A 26,258-nucleotide genomic window follows, 5' to 3' on the forward strand; every position below is an offset into this window, starting at 1 on the left:
ATAAATATGTGTGTATGTCTATATACATATTTATCTATGCATGCACGCATCTATGCATACATATACATAAACACATATATACATGTATGTATTTATATATGCATATATAATGTTACTTGTATGTATGTTTTCAGGGATGATTTTATGTGTATAGAGAATCTTTATGATGTGCTGAGAGGGATCGGTAGATTTTGACTAAACAGGCTCAGAAGGTGATGATATAATAATTGTAGGCTATAAGAACAGCCTTAAGGTTTCACATAGGTTAGCCACCTGGAAGGCTGGGAATCAAAAGAAGTGAATCATGAAGCTGGTTAGGTACAACACAAAAATTTTACTGAAAGTCTTGAAGTAATAAAATTCACACAGCATGAGATATTTTAAACATGCTGATCTTACTCGGTAATCTCTTAGAGAATTGATGTTTGGGCTTTCTTAGAGTATTGATATACAGGACACTATGCTCTTGTTCAACTCTTGTTGAGATCATGGCAAAAGCATATGATAGCTGCTCAAGGAGGAGGATTGGATGAAATTATAACAGTGGGTTGCAAATTGAATGGCATAAGGACTTGATTTTCTTTTTTTTATTATTTTTTTTATTAACTTGAGTATTTCTTATATACATTTCAAGTGTTATTCCCTTTCCTGGTTTCCGGGCAAACATCCCCCTCCCCCCTCCCCTTCCTTATGGGTGTCCCCCTCCCAACCCTCCCCCCATTGCCGCCCTCCCCTCATAGTCTAGTTCACTGGGGGTTCAGTCTTAGCAAGACCCAGGGCTTCCCCTTCCACTGGTGCTCTTACTAGGATATTCATTGCTACCTATGGGGTCAGAGTCCAGGGTCAGTCCATGTATAGTCTTTAGGTAGTGGCTTAGTCCCTGGAAGCTCTGGTTGCTTGACATTGTTGTACTTTTGGGGTCTCGAGCCCCTTCAAGCTCTTCCAGTTCTTTCTCTGATTCCTTCAACGGGGGACCTATTCTCAGTTCAGTGGTTTGCTGCTGGCATTCGCCTCTGTATTTGCTGTATTCTGGCTGTGTCTCTCAGGAGCGATCTACATCTGGCTCCTGTCGGTCTGCACTTCTTTGCTTCATCCATCTTGTCCAATTGGGTGGCTGTATATGTATGGGCCACCTGTGGGGCAGGCTCTGAATGGGTGTTCCTTCAGTCTCTGTTTTAATCTTTGCCTCTCCCTTCCCAGCCAAGGGTATTCTTTTTCCTCATTTAAAGAAGGAGTGAAGCATTCACATTTTGATCATCCGTCTTGAGTTTCGTTTGTTCTAGGGATCTAGGGTAATTCAAGCATTTGGGCTAATAGCCACTTATCAATGAGTGCATACCATGTATGTCTTTCTGTGATTGGGTTAGCTCACTCAGGATGATATTTTCCAGTTCCAACCATTTGCCTACGAATTTCATAAACTCGTTGTTTTTGATAGCTGAGTAATATTCCATTGTGTAGATGTACCACATTTTCTGTATCCATTCCTCTGTTGAAGGGCATCTGGGTTCTTTCCATTTTCTGGCTATTATAAATAAGGCTGCGATGAACATAGTGGAGCACGTGTCTCTTTTATATGTTGAGGCATCTTTTGGGTATATGCCCAAGAGAGGTATAGCTGGATCCTCAGGCAGTTCAATGTCCAATTTTCTGAGGAACCTCCAGACTGATTTCCAGAATGGTTTTACCAGTCTGCAATCCCACCAACAATGGAGGAGTGTTCCTCTTTCTCCACATCCTCGCCAGCATCTGCTGTCACCTGAGTTTTGGATCTTAGCCAATCGCACTGGTGTGAGGTGAAATCTCAGGGTTGTTTTGATTTGCATTTCCCTTATGACTAAAGATGTTGAACATTTCTTTAGGTGTTTCTCAGCCATTCGGCATTCCTCAGCTGTGAATTCTTTGTTTAGCTCTGAACCCCATTTTTTAATAGGGTTATTTGTTTCCCTGCGGTCTAACGTCTTGAGTTCTTTGTATATTTTGGATATAAGGCCTCTATCTGTTGTAGGATTGGTAAAGATCTTTTCCCAATCTGTTGGTTGCCGTTTTGTCCTAACCACAGTAGGACTTGATTTTCTATAGCTATGATGACAAGGTGAATAGAATCATGACTCCTGCTCAGGTTATAGACAGATAAAATTGGTGTAGGTGATAAAATTTGTTTCTTACCATATATTGCCAGTGAGTTTGAAAAACAAAACAAAACAGCTATAGAAATGAATGAACCAGAATGGTTGATTAAGGCAAATGCAATCACTGGTAGCTACAGTCAATTATTTTTGAAGATTTGATTTGATAAGAAACGAGCAGGTTGTATGATCAGGAAGACATTCTTTCTAATACACTAAATAACAGACATAACAAAAGAGTGACTGCTGATGTAGAAACATTTTGCCAGCATCTTATACATAACTGTTATAGAACCGGGTAGAAGCATTCACCCACAGCTCGTTCCTCCTGAAGACGAGCGATCAGTCAATTGACAAAATTGTAATAGAAACATGGACTTGGATGGCAGTACTATATTATTTTTTCCTGATTTGGGAAATTATAGTATAGTTGTCCAAACAATATATTTGAAAAACATAACTACTAACCTATTTTGTTAATTATTACTCAGTGCTGGGAACTATAGCCAGAGCTTCAGGCATGTGAGGCAAAACACAGTGCTGTGGTGCTTGCGGTGTTGAACCTATAACTACATATGGTTCTTGGAAAGACCATGAGAAGATGGACACATTTTTATATACAGAGTATCTGATTAGGAAAGAGTATGAAGGTGCAATACAGTAACAATTGCTGGACCTAATTATGATGCTTATGAAGTGTAATTTTGAAGAAGGTACTATTAAGTAGATGTGATTTTGTCGATGAAGATAACATGGTATTGAAAGCATACACACATTTCCTTTTAAAGTGAAGTAAGATATTTGGGATATTTGGGATAGCCTTCATTGTTCTCACACAGCAATCATTTCAACATGTACTCTCCCTCTCCGGGTGCAGACGTTAATACGCAAGTAGAATTCAGACCATGGATCTGCCTATCAATGCTCGGTCTCCACTGCAATCCCTGTCACCAGTTGAGAGCTTTGCTTCTCTTCCTGATATAATTAATTTACAAAAAAAATACTATTTTCTTTACGTTTCCAGTGGCCTCATATAGAGTCAAAGAAACCTGAAGCAGATTATGATCTGCAACAGAATAATAAACGCGTTCACTGAAACCTCTTCACGGAGAATATCTCCCAATTCTTGAGAAGTTGAATCTGGGAGTTATTTTATATCATCAGGATTATGAGCAGAATCTTTATTTTTTAAAAAAGATCTTCTTGGAGTGTCTTCACAAATGTGGTCTCCACAGCGTTTTCATTGTGTAGCGCTCCATCAAGTCATAAATACTGTATCCTTCTTCCTTCGAGCTCAGAGTTTCTTGAATTTCAAAGGTCAGCAGCATTCTGAGTAAAACCTGTAAAAATCAGCGGCAGACCCTTGAAAAAAACATCATTTTCAAAGTATTTAATCCAAGCAATCTGAAAGTATGGACACTATGTTAACACATCCCCTCCCCGGTATCTACTCTTCATAGAATTAAGTGCTTGTTGCCCTTAATTTATTCATCACTTCAAATTTTGTTTATCAGAGGTATAAAACTCCGAAGTGAACAAGAAAAATTCAGAAACCCTTTATAGTGGGGCTTAGGAAATATACCAGCAGATAGGTGCTGTACCCAGTGTGGCCCTGGTGGGGACAGAATGACATGGTTCCTAACCCTTGGACAGGGCCCCGGTTTGAGCATCCAGGAGTGTAGATGGCTGCTGTGTGTATAAGGCTTGTTTATATAATAATTTACATATTTTCACATTCCTCTGAGGAATGTCCTCCCTCTTAACCTTAATGACACCATGAGAATTAGAAACAACTGGAGTCCAGGAGTCAAAGGTGTAGCTAATGTCTCAGCAAAATGGTAAGCACTGGGACCTTCAGGACAAGGCTGTGGAAAAGAGCTCTAAATACTTGAGTTCAAAATATATATAATTTCTCAACTATGCAAAATATAAGAGGGCAATATGAAATGGAGGGTGGGTGGCGGGGCTTCATGAATCTGAAGGAACAAAGGCAGCTTGTCAGAGAGGTAGAAAGGCAGGCAGATTCCTGAGTTCAAGGTAGCCTGGGACAAAGCAAGGTTAGGTCCAGGTGTGGTAGAAATGGTACCTTCAGGGCAGGGTTCCACCCAACTTGTTTATCATTTGTGCTTAACAAAGGCAGGCAGATCTTTGAATTCTTTGGCACCTTTAGGAAAAACTGCTTGCTGTTTTCTAAGAATTGAAGGGCTGCGGTCATGGGATGCTGTTTCATAAAAAATCTAAAGGAAACCTGGAGTAACTGACTGAATTGATACATAAAATAAAAGACTGGACCTGCAGGAGACGAGCTATCCAGAGAATTTTTTAGGATAAAAAAGAGAACTGCTTGGAGAACTGACATACATAGAGACACACAGAGAGCAATACAGAGACACACAGATATACACATGCACACACAGAGACACACTCACAACCAAGCAGGACATGGACAAAGAGATCTCTTAGAATAGCAAGCAAGCAGAATATAGACAGAGAAATCACCGGAGAGAAAGTGAACATAAAGAGAAGCAGACTGGAAAAGCTATGTGAAGTAGCAAAAAGGTCGCCAGCCTGGATCCATGATTTGACTTCGAGCCATTCTTTTCACTGTTCCCAGACACCCTTTCTGTTAGAACCCCTCTTCCAGCTGAGGCTAGTCCTTGGCAGATAGAAGTGCCCACTGGTTTGAGTTCAAATCTTCAGTATGTATGTATTAATAAAAATCTGGGCATGGCTGTGCACCTGCAAATTTATTACTGTAAGAAAGATTGACAGGAAAGTTACTCAAGCTTTCTGACATCCTCTTGTGGCTTCTGTACATACACAAAGACACATACACACACACACACCTGTAAACAAAAGCATGCATACACTGTACACACATATACTATGTAATCATATACCATATATCTGCAAAAGCTACTCGTAATAGCTATAGTTTAACCAGGGGTCTATGTAATGATTTATGAACTTACTTTTCCATAAGAAACCTATATTATTTAAGTGAAATATCTAGGTTTTGAAGGACAGAATTTAACCTAGAATACATTTGAAGAAAAGATAATGTATTTTTATACAATGCTTCTATCCATAAAAAGCAACACAAAAATGAAAGTATCTATAAAATATTCTCTGGACAAAAAAGAAACTAACACATATAGTTCAATAAATAGGTGCATATACACGAATTACATATGTACACATGTAAATATTCATATATATTTATGAACTAGACACAAATCCATTTAGAAAAGTATAAAAATGTCTTTGGTAGAAAAATGAAGACTGCTAAAATTGAAGTTCATCATACTAATTAAAAAATAATATCTCAAAAGTTCTACAACTATGAGGAAACGAATAGGATGAACATGTGGTAAATACTTAGCTACTGCGCCAGCCCCGTGCCCTGTGTGCATCTGTCTGTGCATGTGTGTACTTACACATCCACAAGTGAGAACAAACAACCAGAGAGAGCTGAAAAAGTGAGGCTTGCTGATAAAGTTCCTTCAAGAAGGTGAATTCTAAACTATGAAATAAAATGAAACAGAAAACTCAAGAATTTCCCATCGAGGATTCACGAGGTCATAGGAAGAATTGAAAGCACAATTAACAGCCATAGGGTATACAGGAGAAGCTGCATCTTAAAGGGAATTATGACTGGCATCATGCACTGACTGCTTTCAACATGAAATTATACCTAGCTTAGAATTCCCCTCACATCATGGTTGCTACCTCTAGGCAAGGTTCTTTTCTCTCTGGGGTCATTCTTGCTACCTCAGAAAGCCAACAACTAAACAGTAACAGGAGAGAATATTAACAGACGTTTTGGTGTTACCGCATGCCACAGACATATGCAAAGTGCTCATTTTCCTTTCTAAATATCTTTTCAAAGCCAATGTGTAAGACATTGCATGTATATAATCATGGTACATGTATTTGCCATTTCTACATCATACTCATAGCTAGGGTTACCTTTCAAAAACCCAGATAAAATAATGTTATTGTTCCGTTTACATTCTTCAGGTACATCCTAAGACACTGAAAATGGCCTCTGAATCCCCTCACATTGTCTGGTTTGCTTAGTGCTCCATTCTTACTCCTCATCCTTTTTTCATCATGCCCAATTTCTCATGCTGACATTCCCCCCAGTATTTCTAGAGCAACCTGTGCTCTTCCTTAGCGCCTGTGCATTTGAACTTATTAACTCTACTGACTGCCCTTCCTATTATCACAGTGGCCACTTTATATTTTAATGTGGTAGATTAAATGCTGCTCAGATCAAGAAGAAGAAAGAAAATAGAGGAGGAGGAGCAGGAGGAGTGGGAGGAGTGGGAGGAGTGGGAGGAGATGGATCTATAGGAGAAAGAAGAAGAAAACGCAATATTTGATAAGATTAAGCCCCCTTCACTCCCACTGTGCTACTACTCTCCATGTTCACAATGGCAGAAACTGTTGGAGGCAAGGGAGAGCAGTTGGCACAATGCAATGGCCACAGTGCTGGGACTGAAACCTGCAGTGAAAATTTCAGTTGTATAGCATGCAAGCTGTGAGTGCTTGGATACATTCCTTAGAAGTCTCATAGCCCCTTTCACTCTTTACTGAATTAAAAAGTAAATTCATCCACTCAGGCACTGAGTTACACACTAGAGACCCACAGTGAACAGAGAAAACAAAACAATACCAGCGCATTTAAGGGGATGTAGATGTAGGACCCAACTTCGGATGATATGACATAGTATGAGGTATCTTTTTCCAAAGCTTGATCAAGGAAAAAATAAATCTTAGAAATTATTTAAACTGATGCAGTTACTGAAACAAAAGCAACTACCAATGAGTTTTTAACACTTTAGAACTTCATGCAAGAGCACAATGTATATTGGTCATATATATCCCACTTTCTCCTCAGACTCCTCCAACAACATCTCTACCACACCTGTCCAAACAGAAGGTATGGCCTTGTTGGAGGAGGTTTGTCACTGTAGGGGTGGGCTTAGAGATCTTCTCCTAAGAGATCTACCTGAGGATGCCCAGTCTGTTCCTGGCTTCCTTCAGATGAAGATATAGAACCCTCAGCTTTTCCTGCATCATGGTGCCTGGATGCTGTCAGGCTTCCACCTTGATGACAATGGACTGAATCTCTGAACTTGTAAGCCAGCCCCAATTTAATGTTGTCATTTATAAGACTTGCCTTGATCATGGTGTCTCTTCACAGCTAAGACACATGGCCACTCTGAGCTTATGAATGCAAATTTATATCATATCTAGAAGACTTTTTTTTCACAGCAGTATTCCCCAAACTCTGCCCACAACAACCTTTCCTCCCCTTCTTCATGAGATGCTATGAGCCACGAGAGGAGGGAATATGACACATGTAGCTCATTTAGTGTTAAACAATTCAAAGTTACTCAGTTTCTATACTCCATTGAACTGTAAAGCAAAAGTATAGCTGTCTCATGAGGGTTGAGAGTTTCACTGGAGAGATACCTGTTTATCCATGTTCATTGCTATCTGTTAACAAAGGCATAAAAAAATACAGTCAGCCTAGGTGTTCATCAACTGATAATGAAAACACAGTATATTATGCTTAGAGGTATTCCTCTGGTGATGTAAGTAAAGAGTACACAGTGCTATGCGGGAAGCAATTGAACAGGAAGTCAACACTTGAAACTGATCAGTTTTCTTCCCAGGCTTTTTTGTTTGTTTCTTATTTTTTTAATTGATTGTTTTACTTATTTACATTTCAAGTGTTATCCCCCTTCTCAGTTTCCCCTCCACAAGCCCCCTATCTCCTCCTTCCTCACCCCTGCCTCTATGAGGGTGCTTCCTTTGTATTGCCTTTCTTATTCTTCAAGAAAGGAGGAATTAAGGAGATTTTGGAAACATAAAATTACACTTATTTTGGCCAAGGTTGTTACTTCTTGCGACCTCTTAGTTGCTGTGTTTTATATTTGTACATGAAAATATGGTAAATTATGTCTCACTAAAATATGACACCTTAGGAAAAATACTATTTCTTTCACAAGTTTTGATCACATTTTTATAAGTGTTGCAGTAGGAATGCTGCTAAAATTGTGATTTCCCTGTAATATAAAACAAAGCAAAAAAGAATATACTGAATTCAAAACAATCTTTATGAGCCTATGATGCATTGTTTGTTGACTGTGTGATCTTTGTTCATATTATTTCAATTTGAGACTTCCTCTTTTTAAAAATGTAAATAAAATTTAGCCATGATGTTAGCATTTGCTGTGTGTAGAGTTGGTTCATTGTTTTGATCACTGTGGTAAGAACAAAATACATACCTTCACATATATACATACCTTCCAACACATATACACAGTTATCTTTCCCATTGTACAGATGAGGAGGTTCATGAACAGACATGTAAGTCAGGGTTTTCTCAAGGTCACATGGCTGCTAAATGTCAGAATACTCTGTCATGTGACAGAACAGTGGTAAAACAGTGTGTGAACTTTTGCTATCTGCACAATTCACCTTAACATAGTTGATGTGTGGTTGGTGTTTTCTGTGTGGGTTCTCAAAAGATGGGTCAGATGGCTGTATAGTGACAGTCTGCCTCAAGAAGAAGGAAGAGGAGGAGAAGGAAGAAGGAAGGAAGGAAAAAAGGAAGGAAGGACGGAGGGAGGGAGGGGAGGAAGGAAGAAAGGAAGGAGGGAGGGAGGGATGGAGGGAGGGGAGGAAGGAAGGAAGGAAGGAAGGAAGGAAGGAAGGAAGGAAGGAGGGAGGGAGGGAGGGAGTCTGAGCTCTTGAAAAGTTGAACTGGTTTGTTAAAATCAATGAACTGAAAAGCTACATTAGTGGCATTCAGTTGTATCATTTTTTTATACCAAAATCAGGAAATGTACAGAGCAAGAAGGTGATTTCCTACATTATATAGCGTCCTCACAATTTCATCATTTTAAATATAAATTATTTATTATTGAGTATTTTAAACATGCACATAGTATGTTTTGATGACTTTTTAAGGGAAACCTGTAAATGTCTGAGGTAATAAAACCTATCATGTGATACAGAAAGTGGCAAAAATCTTGAAAAAATATGTTGAAGCACAGGAATTCTGTGGGTTTTTTATGATATGAATTTTTACTTTTCTATATTTTTTAATTTTTTCATTTGAGTAGAAATTTCCTTTCCCTATGCCCCTTCCAGTTGATCCCTACCTGCTCTCCCAACCTAGTCTACACCCTTTCTGTCTCTCATTAAAAAAAAAAAAGACTTCTAGAAGGTAACAATAAAACATAAAATAAAATAAGATAAAATGAAAATGATCATATTCAAATTGGACAGGTCAAGCCAACAAAAAATAGAAGAGCCCTATGAGAAGGCACAAGAGTCAGAGATCCACTTCTTTAGACACTCAGGAGTATCATAAAAGAACTAAACTAAAAGTTACAGTGTATATTCAGAGGGCCTGATACAAACCAGTAGGCTATGCGTTTACTACTTAAGTCTCTGATAGTTCATGTAAGCTTTGCTCAGTTGTTTTAAAGGACCTGGGAGCTGGGGATTTAGCTCAGTGGTAGAGCGCTTACCTAGGAAGCGCACGGCCCTGGGTTCGGTCCCCAGCTCCTAAAAAAAGAACCAAAAAAATAAATAAATAAAATAAAATAAAGGACCTGGTTCTCTTGGTATCTCCCATCCACTCTGTTTCCCCTACTCCTTCTGCTTCCTTTTTTGCAGAGTTTCCTGAGGTTGATAACCCATAGACCTAGGATAAAACCAACTATTACTTGTCTAAAATAATAAAATCATAAGATTACTCCTAATGCTATTGTGCTGTATTTATATATCCATGCATTATTCAGCCATTAGAGAACAAATACAGAGACCCACAGCAGGACAGTATGTCAAGAGAGAGAGACTTAAGAACACATAGTTCTACATGAGATGTGTTGATCAAATCTCTCCCCGCAGAATTCTATTTTCTTAAGTGAGGATGGTTTTTATCTTTTCAGAAAGAGAACTGATGAGCTTTTCTTGATAGTTATGTGAAACAATTTTAAAGTCAGGATTATTTAGATCCAGCCATATTATTTCTTCAGTGATAGTTATAGAACCTTAGCCATTTCCTCTGTAGACGTGTGTTCATGTAGGAATTATTATGAAGAGTTTGACAGGTGTCTAGTGCTGATTCTCTATTGAACCAACACATTCAGGGTGGATTTCAGTGAAGATCAAGGATGGCATCTAGAGAATTATTGCTAATGCAGCCTGGCTTGATGAGGTGAAAGTGTGAGCACTTGGATCCTGTAAGATCATGGGGTACTTCCAAATCTCCTGAAAGCAAAGGCATGATGGGACGTTCTTTAAATCCACAATTAAGCCATTAAATAAATAAATAAATAAATAAATATTAATAACAGTTTCATTGATGTTTTAAAATAATCATATATAGAAATTACAGAAGGACTCAGCAGGTTATATTTATTTGTATACACACACATTCACATATATATAAATATATATAAATTATTGATATAAGTCAATAATAATCATAGAAAAAGAGGCCACCATTGAAGAGAGAGTGAAGGTAAGGATATGAAAGATTAAGGAGAGAATATATGGAGTGCTTTGAAGAAGGAATGCAAAAGGGGAAATGGTGTAATTATTTTTAATTTCAATAATTATTTAATTACAAAAATATTAACTATGATGCGGCTTTTTTATCAGTTACTCTTACCCCATCTTTTGTCTGGTTCTAAGTTATCTAAATTTTAAAAGAAGATTGTAAAATATAGTTGTTTGACATTTGTTGATTTAGCCATTTTTAAGCCATGGCTGGTTTTCCAAAAATGAATGTAGCGTATTCAACCCTTAAATAGCACAACATCAAATACAGAAAATATTCATTATCCTGTTTTTTGTCTGACATAAAACTTATGCTTTAATTTTTTTATCTTTTGTTGATATCTGAAAAACAAACACCCATGTGTACAAATAATACGTAATCCCCATCACAAATGCTATCTAATTAATAGATATTTGCAGAAATCTAAAGTTTTATTAGTGGATGGTTTTAATTTTACTTCAAAGTTAATCCAATACTCTGTAAACTCGATAGATGTACTGTTGAGATAAGCCGTGATTAGGAGAGATGTTCTTTAATTTTTTTTTAAGATTTATTTATTTTTTTATGTGAGTATATTGTTCCTCTCCTCAGACACACCAGAAGAGGGCATCAGATCCCACTACAGATGGTTGTGAGCCACCATGAGGATGCTGGGAATTTAACTCAGGACCACTGGAAGAGCAAAGTCAGTGCTCTTAACCACTTAGCCATCTCTCCAACCCTGAGAGATTTTTTAAATTAGTCTTTATTTAAGTATGCTATGGTATTTTCTTCAATACCTGAATTTGATATAATGCAATCTTCCTTTAACGTCATTTTCAGATCTCTAATAACAAAATGGTAAGTGCGTCCTGTGGAAATGTGTATTACTCTGTTTAAGATCTGAAGTTTTCTGTCCATGTGTATACATAAGTAAGGAAGATATATGCAGGAAAAAGTAGTGAAATAGCATAAAATTATTTAGATTAAGTGAAATTATATAGGTAAAACACAAAACTGGGGGTGGAAGGATAGTTCAACGTAATCACTAAATAATTGTTGCTCTTGCAGAATACTCAGGTTCAGTTCCTAGCATCCTTAGAGTGGCTCTTAACAGTGTGGAACTCCACTTTCAGGACACCCAGTACTCTCTTCTGGATTCTAAGGGCATCAAGACACATGTATATGGTATGTATCCATATATTCAGACAAATGTTCATGCACATAAAAATAATTAAGTATTTTCAGGAAACCACTAACTTGTTTTCTGTTTTAAGCTACAGCACTTCATGATCTCTCTCAGTAAGAGGTGAAATGGGAATGGTCTTGCCTAGACTCTCTGACTCTCAAAAGGGACCTTTAGTCACATGGATTCAAATTCTTTGTTTCAAGAGTACATATAGTAGTTCTTCATGGAAAACAGGGGTCAGAATTGAGAAAGAAACAAGGGGGGAAAGGCAACTAGTTTTGCAACACAGAGATATGTTACTCTTAAGGAGCAAACTTAGAGATAGTATATGAAAGTTAAGGCCAGCTGTGTGGCACTAGATACAAAGGCTTCACTGCTTGTACAATACGACATGTACAGTACTAGACACCCTTGACCTGTTCTTCTATGTAACTGGCCATGATTATTGTAGCATATTTAACCATATTGTGAACCTCAAGATTGTGTTGTTTACTTGAAAAATCTGTTTCTAGTTGTATTTTGACTCAGTGTTAGCACACACCTTTAATCCCTCTGGCTGAAATACTGACATGCCATGAACACACACCATTAATCCCAAAGAATAAAGGTAAAGTTAGTTTTAGAAGGACACCCATATTTGAAAGTGATGTAATTGAGTGGTAGATAAAGTGACAAGTCAGAGAAATATTTGGCAAAATAGGATATGCCCAACTCTTATGAGAACAAATGTGAAAGACCAGGACAGGGGGAGAGAGGTAGTTTTACTGGGGCACTTGTATAGAATAGGTTGCAGAAAGAGAACAAGCAAGACACAGAATAATGTGGAGACCGAAATAGCCAAAGTACGAAAGGGAGCCAGAAGATTAGAATATATTACCAAAGTTAGTATGAGGCCAAGCAGAACAATCCACAGGTTGAGCATGAAGCCAAACTGAAAAAGTCAGCTGGGAGAAAAGTTTGAGTCAGAACAGCTGAGTTGAACTAGCTAGCCAGAGATCAGAAAGAACTAGGAAGGGGTGAGCTTATTCAGAAGGAAGTCTCAGAGACTAAAAACATTGTAGGCCTAGATTAGACTGTAAGGAGGTTTGAGCTTCCTGGAGGTAGTAGTTTGAATAAGCTTGGCCCAGGAAATAGCACTATTAGGAGGTGTGGCCTTGTTGGAGTAGGTGTGGCCTTGGAGGAAGTGTGTATTGTGGATGTGGGCTTTAAGACCTCACCCTAGCTCCCTGGAAGCCAATCTTCTATTTGTCTTTAGAACAAGGTGCAGAATTCTCAACTCTTCCTACGTTCCTGCCTGGAAGCTCCCATGCTTGCACCTTGATGATAATGGACTGAATCTCTGAACCTGAAAGCCAGCCCCAATTAAATGTTGTCCTTAGAAGAGTTGCTTTGGTTATGGCGTCTGTTTACAGCAGTAAAACCCTTACTAAGATCCTTACCAGAGACTGGGGGATTGCTGTAATTGGCCTAGCCATTGGCTTTTGTTTGGAAGAATGTGGATTTGGGTACTTTGGATTTGGAAAGCAGTGAAATATTTTAAGTGAGTCTTAATGGGATATCCTAGTAAGAATATGGAAGACTGTTGTTAAGAGAGATTTGAACTGGGCAGACGTGGTCCAAGTAGTATCAGTGGAGAAGAATTTCAGTATGTGGCATAAAGACTGTTTTTGTGGTATTTTGGTGAAGAATTTGCCATTATCTGAAGGAGCAAGCTGGATAGGAAAAATATGAAAATACATGGTTCAAGTATTAAAGTATTAAAGGTGCATCAGGAAGTAGAATGGAGTTTAATCCTGTTTTAGGAGTTAACACATTAAGGGGAATGGGATTCTGGGGCAAGGTACCATCCACTAAATTTAAATCCAGGCGTGTTGGTACATACCTTTAATGCATGGGCAAGCCATGCAGATCTCTGAGTTCAAGGTCAATCTACAGAGCAAGTTGTGAAACAGCCAAGCCTAGGCAGTGAAGGGGTTGGACTACTGGAACAATTGATGCTGGTTATCTGGAGCTAGGAGATTAAAGGTGATTAAGAAGAGAACAGCAGGGTTGGGGATTTAGCTCAGTGGTAGAGCACTTGCCTAGGAAGCGCAAGGCCCTGGGTTCAGTCCCCAGCTCCGAAAAAAAGAACCAAAAAAAAAAAGAGAACAGCATCACCGATGTGAAATCTGGGAAGAGTTTTCTGAAAGTTCAATGAAGCCATGTTCCAGAGATAGCTAAATGTATATAACCCAAGTGGTAGTGGTTTTGAAGGTATCAAGGGGTTATGGAGAGTAGCTGAGGCTTGGCACTGTGAGAGGCCAGGGAAGGCCATTGGTGAAGGTGTAGCTTCAGTTGAAGTTGACGGCTCAGGACTGGAGGGGTCATACAACTTTGGAAGTTGGACTAAATGTATTATTTTTATTATGCTATGTCTACGTATGGCCACCATAGACTTATGTCTTTGAACAAGACTATGGGGGCCAGGGAGCCTAGCTAAGACACTGTACTAGGTCTAGGTTAGCAGAGTAAGGCAACAAGCCTCTAAGATGACAACTATATCAGGTGAATAAAAGCTACCTTTTCACATGATAGTATATTAAGTGAACATTTGTGCCTGAGTTGTGATTTATTCAATCAATGAAAGAAGAAAGGATGTGTCTACTGCATGATGGCATTATGTGTATTGAATTGATGAATTTTAACTGTAGTGTATGCCATTCTTAGAAGCATTCCTAAAGATAAATTCAATCCAATGTCATGCATCTGAAGTCTTCAGAACTTGAACTTTTCCCATTTCTCATTAGCATATTAGGCAGGGTTCCATAGAGGAATAGGGCCAAACGAACACATGCTGTTTACAATACAGGGGAATATTAGCTTTGTTTACAAGTAGGGGCCTTAGTAGTTCAATGACAGCTGTCTGTATATTGAAGAGGGAGAAAGAATTGTTGGCTGCTAAAGTCCAAAAAGCTGGATTCCTTGGCAGTCTCAACAAACCTGGTTCTTAAAAGCCAGGAAGCTCAATGCAAAGTCACTGGTGTTGGGTCCAGTTCAAAAAGACTAAAAAGCCAAAATGGGATGTCGGTGGGGGAATCTCAGCAGCAGTATGCTCACTCAGAAAGGCTGGCCCTGCACTAGTGTGCTGTTTCCTCAGTGGTCTTTCTTTTCATTCGAGTCTCCTCGAGGTCATCGCTCTGTATGTCAAATCTCTCAGAACAAACACCCAAAGACATGGGTGGGTATCATCAGTTTTGAGTATCCGCCAATCCAGTCAAGTCAACAACCAACACCAACAAACACGTTTAGCCTATATTCATTTTTCATTTGTACAAACTAATGAGTTCTGTTACTTCTTTCTCATAAATAAATATAAAAATACTGTGATAATATCCTGAGTTCCATTTCCTACAGGTCTCCCCCTCTTCCCAAATAATCACCCTCTACTTCAAGTTATTTATTTATTTACTTTTTTTTACTTGCTTATTTTTCTTTGTGTGAGTGTGTGTGTGCATGTGTGTGTGTGTGTGTGTGTGTGTGTGTGTGTGTGTGTGTTCATGTGCATGCATATTTGAGAACTGGTAATAACTTGAGGGAGTTGATTCTTTCCTTTTACTATGTAGATCTTGGGGAACAAATTCAGGTTATCGAGTCCATTGTTCTCTGAAATATCCCACTGCATCATCATATAAATGTATATTTTAACTGTCTAGGATCTACCTATGAGAGAAACATGCAATATTTACCTGTCTAATGATGGCTTGTTTCAGGTAATGTGATGATCTCCATCCAGTTCTATTCATTTTTCCAACAGACAAAATTTATTCTTCTTTACAGCTGAATAACTGTCTGCACAGACTATATGTGTTTAGACACAGTGTATGTGTTTACACACACTGACTGGTCTCTGGGCAGTTCTTTATTCAGTCCAGGGCACTCTGAAACAATAAATGCAGGCATGCAGGCATCACTATGTGCATGCTGACTTGGTTCCTCTGATTCTATACTAGGAAGTGGATACCATAAGCATCACATATTGGTTCAATGTTTAGCTTCTGAGGAACCTCTACAGTGATTCAGAACTTGCTCTTTCTCTCCTTTTTTTTTTTAAATTCAAAAGTGAACCAAATGCTTATAGTTTTATGGATAGGTTTCTAGTTTTGAGTAAATGACATTTATGTAATTCAGTACATTTTTTGCCTCCAAAAACTGAGGGAAAAGGAAGATAAGAAGATAAATTAAATAAATATCTGAACCAAATTGGGGTCAAACACTATCTAATATATGCTGAAACTTTCACTGTCTCTTAGTCCTTTTTGTCAAGGCAGGCATAACAAGATTAAAGAAATTTCTAGTTTTGTTGAAAATAAATATCATCAGAGCCTTTAAATAATTCAGATGAAATCCTGTGATGATCTCTATTTCTGCTGAAGTTAAATTCTTTTTAAAATAAGAGGTGAACCTGTAGAATCTTAAAGGTTTTTAGGAAAGAAAAACTACATGAAAAAGTCTTTTAATCATTTTATCCCACAAGCAGAATTTTTAAAATACTTTTTTCTTTTTTAAAATAAAAATATTCTTCTCTCATACAGTAAGTTCTGACCACAGTTTCCCCTCTGTCCACTCTTCCCAGTTCCCCACAATTACCCTCTCCTCAAATCAATTGTCCCTCTTTCTCCCTTCAGGAATGAACAGGCCTCTAAGAGGTAGCAGTCAAACAGGACCAACTAAAAATGCAATAAGACAAGGCAAAAGCCCTCATGTGGAGGCTTGAAAAAGCAACCCAATAGGAGGAAAGGAGTTTCAATTGCAGGCAAAAAGGAACACACCCATTCACAGTGTTAGGATCCCCACAAATGCACCAAGCCAACAGCTATAACACATGTACAGGGGACCTGCAAACACATGCAGGTCATGTACTTTCCACTTTAGACTCTGTGAGCCTATGTGAGCCCTGCTTAATTTATTCAGTGGGCCATGCTCTCCTGGTGTCCCCTACACCCTATGACTCCCACGATTTTCCAGTCTCTCTTCCACAGGATTCCCTGAGCTCTAAGGAGCAGGAGCTGATGACTTCCAGTTTGGAGTCCTCACATAAATATTGGCTGTGGGTCTTTCTTATGCTCCCATCTGCCCCAGAAGGAAACCTCTCTTTTGATGACTGTACAAGGCACCAATCTGTGAGCATAAGATTATCATTAAAAATCATTTCATTGATTTTTTTTTCTTGACTAATCATGTTTGGTTCTACCCTAGGTCTCTTGACTATCCAGTCAGTGTAGGACATGGACTCTTTCTCAGGGACTGGCCCTCAAGTTAAATCAGACATTAGTTGGCCACTCCCACAAGTCCTTACACCACCATTACTGTAGTTCGTCTTACTGTCAGGACAAGTTGTAGGTCAAAGGCTTTGTAACTGGTTTGGTGTCCACTTTTCTCTTCAGGTAACTCTTGGAGAACCTTCTTCAACCAAAAAGACTTGAAATTAGGGGAAAAGGCGTCATGCAGGCTCAATTGACCACACAATGTTCACTCAGCTGTATGAATGATGTCATACACAAGGGAGTCATATTGTCTGTTTGCAGAGAGCAACCCTGTGTCCTAGCAACAACCTGGGTTGTCTGGAGATCTTAAGAGAATCCCTTTGTCCATAACTCAAAAGAATACAAACCAGTTCCCCTACTGGAAGCCTTGACTGGCTACAAGAGACCATAAATTAGGCTCCATATCCTCCATGACTAGGCTCTTCATTAGGATCACTACCATAGATTCCAGACTGTTTCCACCACATTATTTTTCCACTCTGCCCCACCCCCTTTTCTTTATTTAAAAGTTTTCCTAACTTATCATGCTATAATTTCCTCTGTCTGAACTGAAAATTTCAATCAACACTTTAGAAATGAATATGGTTAAAGAAAAATAAAACAAGATTCTGAATAGAAGATAATGCTCAGTACTAATAAAACATTAGAATTCTACTTTTTTTTTTTTTATCTAACCGTACACAGCCAGGTACGCTACCTCTTTGCTGAGCTTCAATTTCTAGACTTAAAGGAAAAAGTTATCAAACCAAAATTGTCTTAAACTGTTTATTATCTTTTATATACAATTACCTCTATTCCCTGAATTAAAGTGACCCCCTGGTTTTTGAGGAAAAAATGCCTCATATCATTGTAATTTTTTTTGTTATTCATTTCCTGCCCTCTTTGTTTTGTCAAAGATATTTATTCTTGTAACACATTACACCTATTTAAGAATACTGAGGTCTCCTGCCTTATCTAACAATGTGTTGTTGGTTTTTATTCCCACCTGTCACTACGACCAACAGTGACCAAGGTGTTCCAATAACACTACGCAAGAGGGTCAAGTTGACAGCCTGTAGGCACAGCCTGCCTTTCCAGTTGTTTCCGTCTTAGACTGTAGTCTTTTGTTTTTCTCCATCTTTATTAAATGGGTATTTCTTATTTACATTCCAAATGTTATTCCCTTTCCCGGTTTCCATGCCAACATCCCCCTAGCCCCTCCCCCTCCCCTTCTATATGGGTGTTCCCCTCCCTATCCTCACCCCATTACCACCCTCCCCCCAACAATCACATTCACTAGAGGTCCAGCCTTGGCAAGACCAAGGGCTTCCCCTTCCACTAGTGCCCTTACTAGGCTATTTATTGCTACCTATGCACACTGTGGGGCAACAGTTTTGAGTTTCTTTCAGTTTAGCAAGAAGCCGGGTAGGTATAATGATTATTCAGTCTAGGCTTCACTAAGTAATACACACAATATATTGAATATGTAAGTAAATGATGAGTGAAACACATACTCATTTATTTGGGAATTAGTTCCTACCCAGATTATTGGAGAAAATGCTTCTCCTATCACATTAGATTCTGAGATAATGGTCTGTTTGAAGATAAATATGAATGCTGATCTTCTGCCAATGAATGTTGCAGATAAACACAGGGGGGTTCAGATCCAGGAAGGGGAAAGGGGAAGGGGAAGGGGAAGGGGAAAAAGAAAAAGAAAAGATAAGGAACAAGTGATGCAGAAAGCAAGGAAGAAGGTCTTGAACTGAGAGAGGAAGTGATCTGGAAATAAAGTCCTGACCCACAGTGTCCTAATATGATAGAACCCAGGCTGACTCATAAAGAATGGGTCACATAGCTTACTTCCAAATAGGAATTAAAAAAAGGTTTTTCTTCAGATTCTTCACACTGGCATTATAAAACCAATAAAGCACATCGATTTTAATATGCCTGTATTGATTTTTAATGTGGGGATATGTACTATTCTATCTCCAAATTTTATATTGAAATATCACAGCATCGGAGAATGGTTACTCTCTGTTTTCACTCCACAGTTAGGAGACAGATCAGAGATTAAACAAACAGAATTAGGTTTATGACAAAACCAGTGAATTAGATCAAGTACCCACACAATTTTTTTAAACTCCCTTCCCCATCTAAACTGCATGAGACAATATTTCTGCATCAGCCTGTGTGGAAACCAGCTGTAGCAGATGTCGTATTTCACCCCATATTGTTTCCCTATATGTCTGGTCTCAATGGTAGTTTCCTGTTAGAAACATCCTGTGGACTTCTTTGATGTCATGGTTAAAACTGGAGCCTAAGAATGCTCTCCTCTCTGAATTGCTGAGAACACTTAGGCAAACCCATGTCTCAGCTGCTCTCCGCATACTGTAACACTGACATTAAGGGGCCCCTCGCCTCCCTCTGCCTCTTCTCTTTGCAACACTCTTAAAAGAATGGGATAGTTAAGTTAGCAAGGAGAATATCCCAGAAAGGCTTTGGGTTCTCAGGTCACACTGTCATGTTCAGAAGACAGGAGCAGCCTTGTACTCTGCCTTCTGCCATGGAACCTTTCTTGGTCAGTCTCAACCACACTCCCCACCCCCTCATTTTTACCCCTTTCCTTTCCAGCTCAGATCCTCTCACAGAGGTGTATCTAAATGGAGTCTTGGGAAGGCCTGCTATAATAAAATGAGGAAGCAGCATTTTTTTAGTGACCCATCAAAGGTGAGTGGTAGACACTACAATTTATTGTGTCAGGGAAGTTTGGGAAGGAGTTTATAGTGAAAGGACTATTTTGTAGTGACCTAGGTGGCAAACTAGCTGGCTTCCACCCTAACATTTTCTAATCTCAGATGTCTTTTCAAAACCAAAAGGCAGAGACCAGAGATAAACATACACAAATTCCTTTTTTTTCTCCCAGCCTATATTGTTTCTCATTCCTTTGACCATAGATATCTAAACATGGGACCCAAGGATTTCAGATTCTCCTAGGTAAGATGTATGTAGTGAAATATGTTGCCTTTGAATTTTGAACAAAAGAGAAACAAATTAAAAAAGAGCAGGATTTAATACTTATAGAATATATTCAAGGCATAATGATTAAGGAAAGAAATAAAATGTAGTAAGCACATTTTATAAACATCCTTTCATATGTCTGATATATGAGATAAAGGGGATACTCAGAGGGAGGGGAACAAATACGCATAAAGAAATTCTAATGAAGTGGCCTGTGGCTTGTGCTTTATTATGTTGTTAGACAAGATCTCACGTGCCCAAGCTGGCCTCAGATTCTTTTTGTAGCACAGTCTGCTTATGGCCTTTTCATCTTCCTGCATCCTCTTCCCAAGCACTGGGATCATAAGTATATTCTATCGTGCACTGCTAAAACAAAACGTTAGTTTTGATATCTGAATTGCACGTGCACACACACACACACACACACACATTCTTTTTTTTATGTTTATAAACATATATTGTTGGAGTTGGAGGGAGAGGAAGGGGCAGAAATAATGTGAATACTGTATTCAAGTATAAAACTATAAAAAAATCCCCCAAATTAAATTAAAATAACAATTTTTACATCGAAGAAGCATATATCTTAATGACAGGTGGATTAGACTATATATATATATATATACATATATATATATATATATATATACATATATATATATATATATATGATTATTTTAAAATTTGGGGTCAGTGCACACACACATTCTTAATGGCTCTACTCTCTACTCTTCTCTAATTTCTAAACCTATATCAAGTAGACGTGCTATCTAATCCACATGATTTTCCTGCATTACTCTACACAGGCAGCAGAATATCTGGGCTACAAAGGAATGTCTCTAAACATATAACTCTCTCAAAGAGAAACAAGACTCCTACAGTCAGTTTGTCATCAGGAACTACTGCACATAGAGTTGAGGTCCAGGATCATATGAGTGTAGCTCAGCTCAGCATGGACTTTTCTCCAAAAGGGAACTCAGTGATGCTTAGCCTAGAGAACATGGGACTCAGTTGCTCTGTTTTCTTCAACTGTTTCTAACCTTTAAATGCATGTAGCAGTCTAAGCACATAATTTCTTTCTGAAGGAGGTTTTTTGCTGAAGCTTAGACTGTGATTTCCATTAAAACAAAAATCTGTTGGCTGTTAAGTCTACTACACAATGAAATCAAAGCAATTATCTATACCCATGGTTCACTGGGAAAATGTAAACTGGCTTTCTCGCCTCAAGAGGAATGGGTTAAGTAATGCAAAAGGTTTTGCTCAGGCACTCTGCATAGGACATCTCTTTGAAAAGAAGATTCTGACTGCAAATTCTCATTGTACCTGCCAATTTCCCCTCTTCTCCCCCAAACACAAACTTCTATTCCACATTGAAGAATGAGTAACAGCTTTAAAGTGCCCAGAATATGTTCGTAATAATTGATACTTCAGCCTCTGGTGCCAGGGCTGCATGGATGGAATAGTTTATTTTGAAAGCTGGTGAACGTGTGCCTCTCCCTCTGGTATCATGCCCAGAATGAAGCATGCCGACAATCAGCGTTGGCCCAGTGAAACCTGAACACAGAGAGTTTATATCCTCCATGTACAGAAGTGCCAGAGACTTACATAATGGATCTGACATATCAAAGTTTTCTCAGGGGAAACAGGGATGAAGCATACGGCAGATACCTGGGCAACAATGTTTTTCCTAGGGAACTCAGGTCTGTATTAACTCATAGGTTGACATCACTTTTGACTCTGTAGTTTAGCATGCTTATAATAAAGTTCCTTTTAAATCCTGGATATATCCTTTCAATTTAATTTTATTTGACTCAAAACAATTATATATATACATATATATATGCATATATATATATTGAAACCCTACTATATGTTACTTCAGATTTTTAAAAAAAGAACTTCCATATATTTGAAAAGTTAATTTTAAAATAACACATTTTAGTTTACATAGCTTTACTATACTTGAATTACGACCTCATTGGTGAAAGAGAATAGAAAGTTGCAAAGGTTTAAAAAGAACCTTAGTAGTAGGAAGCTTGCCATCTGACAAAGCAAGTTCTTCCTTTTAAACACCCAGGGTATTTAATAGAATTCTGTGTGCAGTTTTAGTAACATCTGACTGTGTCATAGTATTGTTAGAATTAGTGTTATTAATTAGAAATTTTTTATTTAACAATTTAATCTTTCCTTGGATACAAATGACAATAAATATAATTTTAAATATTTAAGAACATAATAATTAATAAACATAGGCATTAGTAATTAAGAACAAAATAATTGAAATATTTAACTACTCTAGAAATACTACAATAGCCAACCATTTATTATGCATTATTAGCTACCATTTGTAATGGTCTAGCACTTTCCACTCCTTGGGCTTCCTGATATTCTCTGTCTGTTTCCGTCCTTGTGCCTTCACACCACAGCATTCTCATCAAATTAAAGAAGTAGTAGCTTTTTCAGCTTTACTTTAAACGCTAGAATTTTTTGAAATTTCAAGTGGGGGGCTGTGAAGGCATTTCAGTTGGCAGAATCCTTACCAGCATGAAGGAAGTTCTTCCTTTGAGTACTAGTACTCTATAAACCAGGCATAGGGGCATATGTCTATAATCCTTTCCCTGGGGAGATAGAAGCCAGGGACAGAGATGGTGGCGGTCATCATTTCCTTAGAATCTAGTTAGCTTGAGCTTCACGAGACTATTTCACAATAAAAGAAAAAGAGAAAGAAGGAGTAGGGACAGGGGAAGGAGGGAAAGAGTAAAGGGCGAACTATTCCTTCTGCCTTCCTTAATGAAACATAGGTGACTTCCCACTTCAATAAATGAGTCTGCTTTTGCCAGTTGCCTGACTCCCTGAGTCTGTGTGGTTGACTCCGCGCTTTCTTACCCCACACCCAAGGGTCTTCTTGGTCAGGATTGCAAGCAACAATCACGATGATACACGAGAGCAGGGAGACCCATAGAGATGCAAAGACAGACAGATGGACAGAGGTGTCCAAAATTATCGTCTGTGGGACCATTCTGGTTCTTCCCTGGAGAATCCAAGTGTATTCAGTATACTCAGACAGTATGCTATAGAAGTAAAACCACCAGGAAATGGGGTTTATTTTGAAAACTATTTGAGGCATTTTCTTCAGTACTGCTTGCAGTACTGGGAATTCTTGGAAGCAGAAACCCCCATAAGAGGAATGGCTTGTGAAGGGGTATTTCTTTGATTTCTCATGGATGTAGGAGGGCTCAGCCCTCTATGGCAGTATTATCTTTGGGCAAGTAGACATGGGATGTATAAGAAAAATATCTGTAAATGAACTCAGAAGTATGTCAATAAGCAGCAGTCCTCTGTGTTCTATGTTACAGATGTTGAGTTCTTGCCTTGGCTTTCCTCCATGATGGATTTTAACCTGTAAACCAAGTAAGCCCCTTTCTAAGCTGCTTTTGGCCATGAAATGAGCAAAGAAAGTTAGGATTCGTCTTTTTAGGTACAACCAGACAAATGGGAAAAACGCAAAAATCAAAACACTTTTAACTTACTTAATCCTTACTACAACCTTGAGGTTAGGGTGTTCTGTTATTATGCCTATTTAATGGGTAAGATAACTGAGGATAAAATGACTGGATAATATGGTTTAAGCATACCAATAGCTACTTGGCATAGTTGATATTGGCTATAGTAAGCTTGATTTGTTGAGAAGTCTAACATTAACATTATCTTTTTTTTTCTTATACTGAACCAAAACAAAACAAAAAAAAACCCATACATTTCAGGGGATTATAAATTAAAGTTATGTAGTTATAAATGGCATAGTTATAGTTCATGCTAATGTCCATGTGGGGTGGAGAAGAATATTTCAGCTGTAACCCTGCTTCATGTCTCATTTTGTTATGAAGCACAGGCCCAAGGAAAGTCTCCTAGCTTATCCTTCTCGACCTTTGTGTCTTTGTATAAAAATGCCATCACCATTTTCTACAGCACTTCACTGTACTATCCAAAGGTAATGACCAAAACAGGCACCGGGGCGATATAAAACATTTATGGATTAGACTTGAAGGAGTGTGCTTTCAGGAGGACTCTGCCAGACAGAGTACATTTTGAACAAATAATATAGTGCAAATGAGAATATGGAAGGGATTACTGCCCCAAACTAGGAGCAGAGAAAAGCTTAGAGAGGCTCAAGAGGAGACATTGTTGACTGAAACACTGAGGTCTACAGAGAGCCTTTGCTACAGCAACATCAGGCACAAACTTCATGAATACACGCAAATGAACATGGATATCTAAGAGAAGTGCAATAAAGCAGTTGAAATAAAGGCAAAGAAGAGAATGCTTTTTCTGTAGTAGTGTGAGTTTGTACAAGCCTTGGAGGGCACTTTAAGGATCTGGGTGTTTTTCAAAGTTGGGGAGTCACTAACTTATCTTTAGCATAGCAGTGATGTAATCATTCTTTGGTAATTTTGCCTGCCCTACAGAAACGTCACTCAGGTGAGCTTCTGCAGCTCAGAGTGCTCAGTCTCCCACATTCTCTTAATAGTAGTCTCAACTGTTTAAACAATGAAGATGTAACTATGTTTCTCATTTAGCTAGAGTAATAGAGTTCCCCAAGCACAGTGAGCAGAGGCAATAGTTGCCTTCCTCTCCTTCCAGGGAGCTGCTTAAATCTTTGTCATTTATAGTAGAGCAGGTTCCCTGGGGTGCCAGGAATCTTCCTTATTTTCTCATCCTCCTGATTCAATCTGAAAGCCAACAGTGATTAGGCAAGTCTTACAAGAGACTCTTTGGCATAAGGGGTGAATCTGGGCAGGATACTGTAGCCATTTGTGATAGAAATATGTGAACATTTACCTCTGAAGAGCACATTCAATTTGGAGAAGGTGCAATGTGGATTTCAGATGTTGTCAGCATACTAAGTGTCTCCATCCTGTTGTCATGGCAACCATCATTACATTCTAATGTGAACTTGGGTGTGCACTGGACATTTAGAGGAGAACTGAGTGATTCCCCATAGGGTGTGCAGTTTACTCTTCCCTTGCTTTCTGCTTCTGGTAGCCAATTGACTCTGAGTCATCCACGGCCAGCACTGTTGGCCAGTTAGCAGAAACCAAGCAAAAGTGAAAGCCCCCACTGTATGTATGTTTTCTTTAGTTAAACATCTAGGAAAGTCTCATTTTCTCTTTTGTATAAAGCACTGTTTGCTTGGTAGAGGAAAAAGTTTTCAAAAGCATCTAAATAAACCAAAAGCATCTAAACTCCAAGTCCATTCTATGTTAAATGATCAGTGTTTCAATATAGTTGTCTACCACATAGGAAGTAGGAACCTTTGACCATCTAGAGAGTTGACTCACGCCATCATGAGGTTAAGACTAGGCCTGGGGTGATTCAGGAAGAACTTTATGAAGCAGGTATGTATGTAAAGCATGCAATAGTATCTCATTTAATATAGATGGCTGCTAATACATTTAAAGTTAAAATTATTTTTTTTCGATAAACATCAAGCATTAAAAGATGATTAACTTTGGGACACTAACAATTTTAGGTACTTAGGATTCAGATCATTTAAAATTTACTTCCCTGTATATTACTACAATATTGATCTGAGAATTTAAGGAAGAATTGGATTTCTTTCTTTGCTCTATGACCTCAAATGTATTCATTAAATCACATAATTTTGCATCAATTACAAATTGCTATTACTATCCCAAGTGTACCATCTATCTGGTTTGTTTTTTATTAAATGGCTATCAGATGACTATTCCACTCAAATACTATATCAGATCATGGAAAATAATAGGAATCAGTTATGCCTTAAACTCGATATTGTGTCCAGACTGGAAGAGATAGCCCAAGAAAGAAAATACAACCAGTAGTGAATGTGTAGAATGAAGAAAACAGAAATTATGCATACAGTCAGAAGACAGCACGTATGAGAAGAAGGAATACAAGAGGTAAAGAACATCTGTACCATGTCTGGCAGGGAGACTGTCTTTGGTAAGAGGAAGGGAAGAAGAGACCAGCAAAGTGAAGGAGAAGGAAAGTGACCTTGAAAATGACAAGAAGTTGTATGAATGCCCATAAAGACTTAT

The 26,258-nt window shown here is 38.4% G+C and overlaps 1 long non-coding RNA gene across 1 annotated transcript; it reads right to left on the bottom strand.

Annotated features, from left to right (window-relative positions):
* Nucleotides 1-3,239: 3,239 nt before the first annotated feature.
* LOC108352216 (uncharacterized) lies at nucleotides 3,240-17,407 on the bottom strand. The gene is made up of 3 exons (XR_001840395.3): nucleotides 17,246-17,407; nucleotides 15,610-15,801; nucleotides 3,240-3,469 (listed from the first exon to the last, which is right to left on the bottom strand). It is a non-coding gene; the product is annotated as an uncharacterized LOC108352216 (long non-coding RNA).
* Between the last annotated feature and the right edge of the window lie 8,851 nt (nucleotides 17,408-26,258).

Source organism: Rattus norvegicus, chromosome 10, assembly GCF_036323735.1.
Source record: "Rattus norvegicus strain BN/NHsdMcwi chromosome 10, GRCr8, whole genome shotgun sequence".
Classification (NCBI taxonomy): Eukaryota; Metazoa; Chordata; class Mammalia; order Rodentia; family Muridae; genus Rattus; species Rattus norvegicus.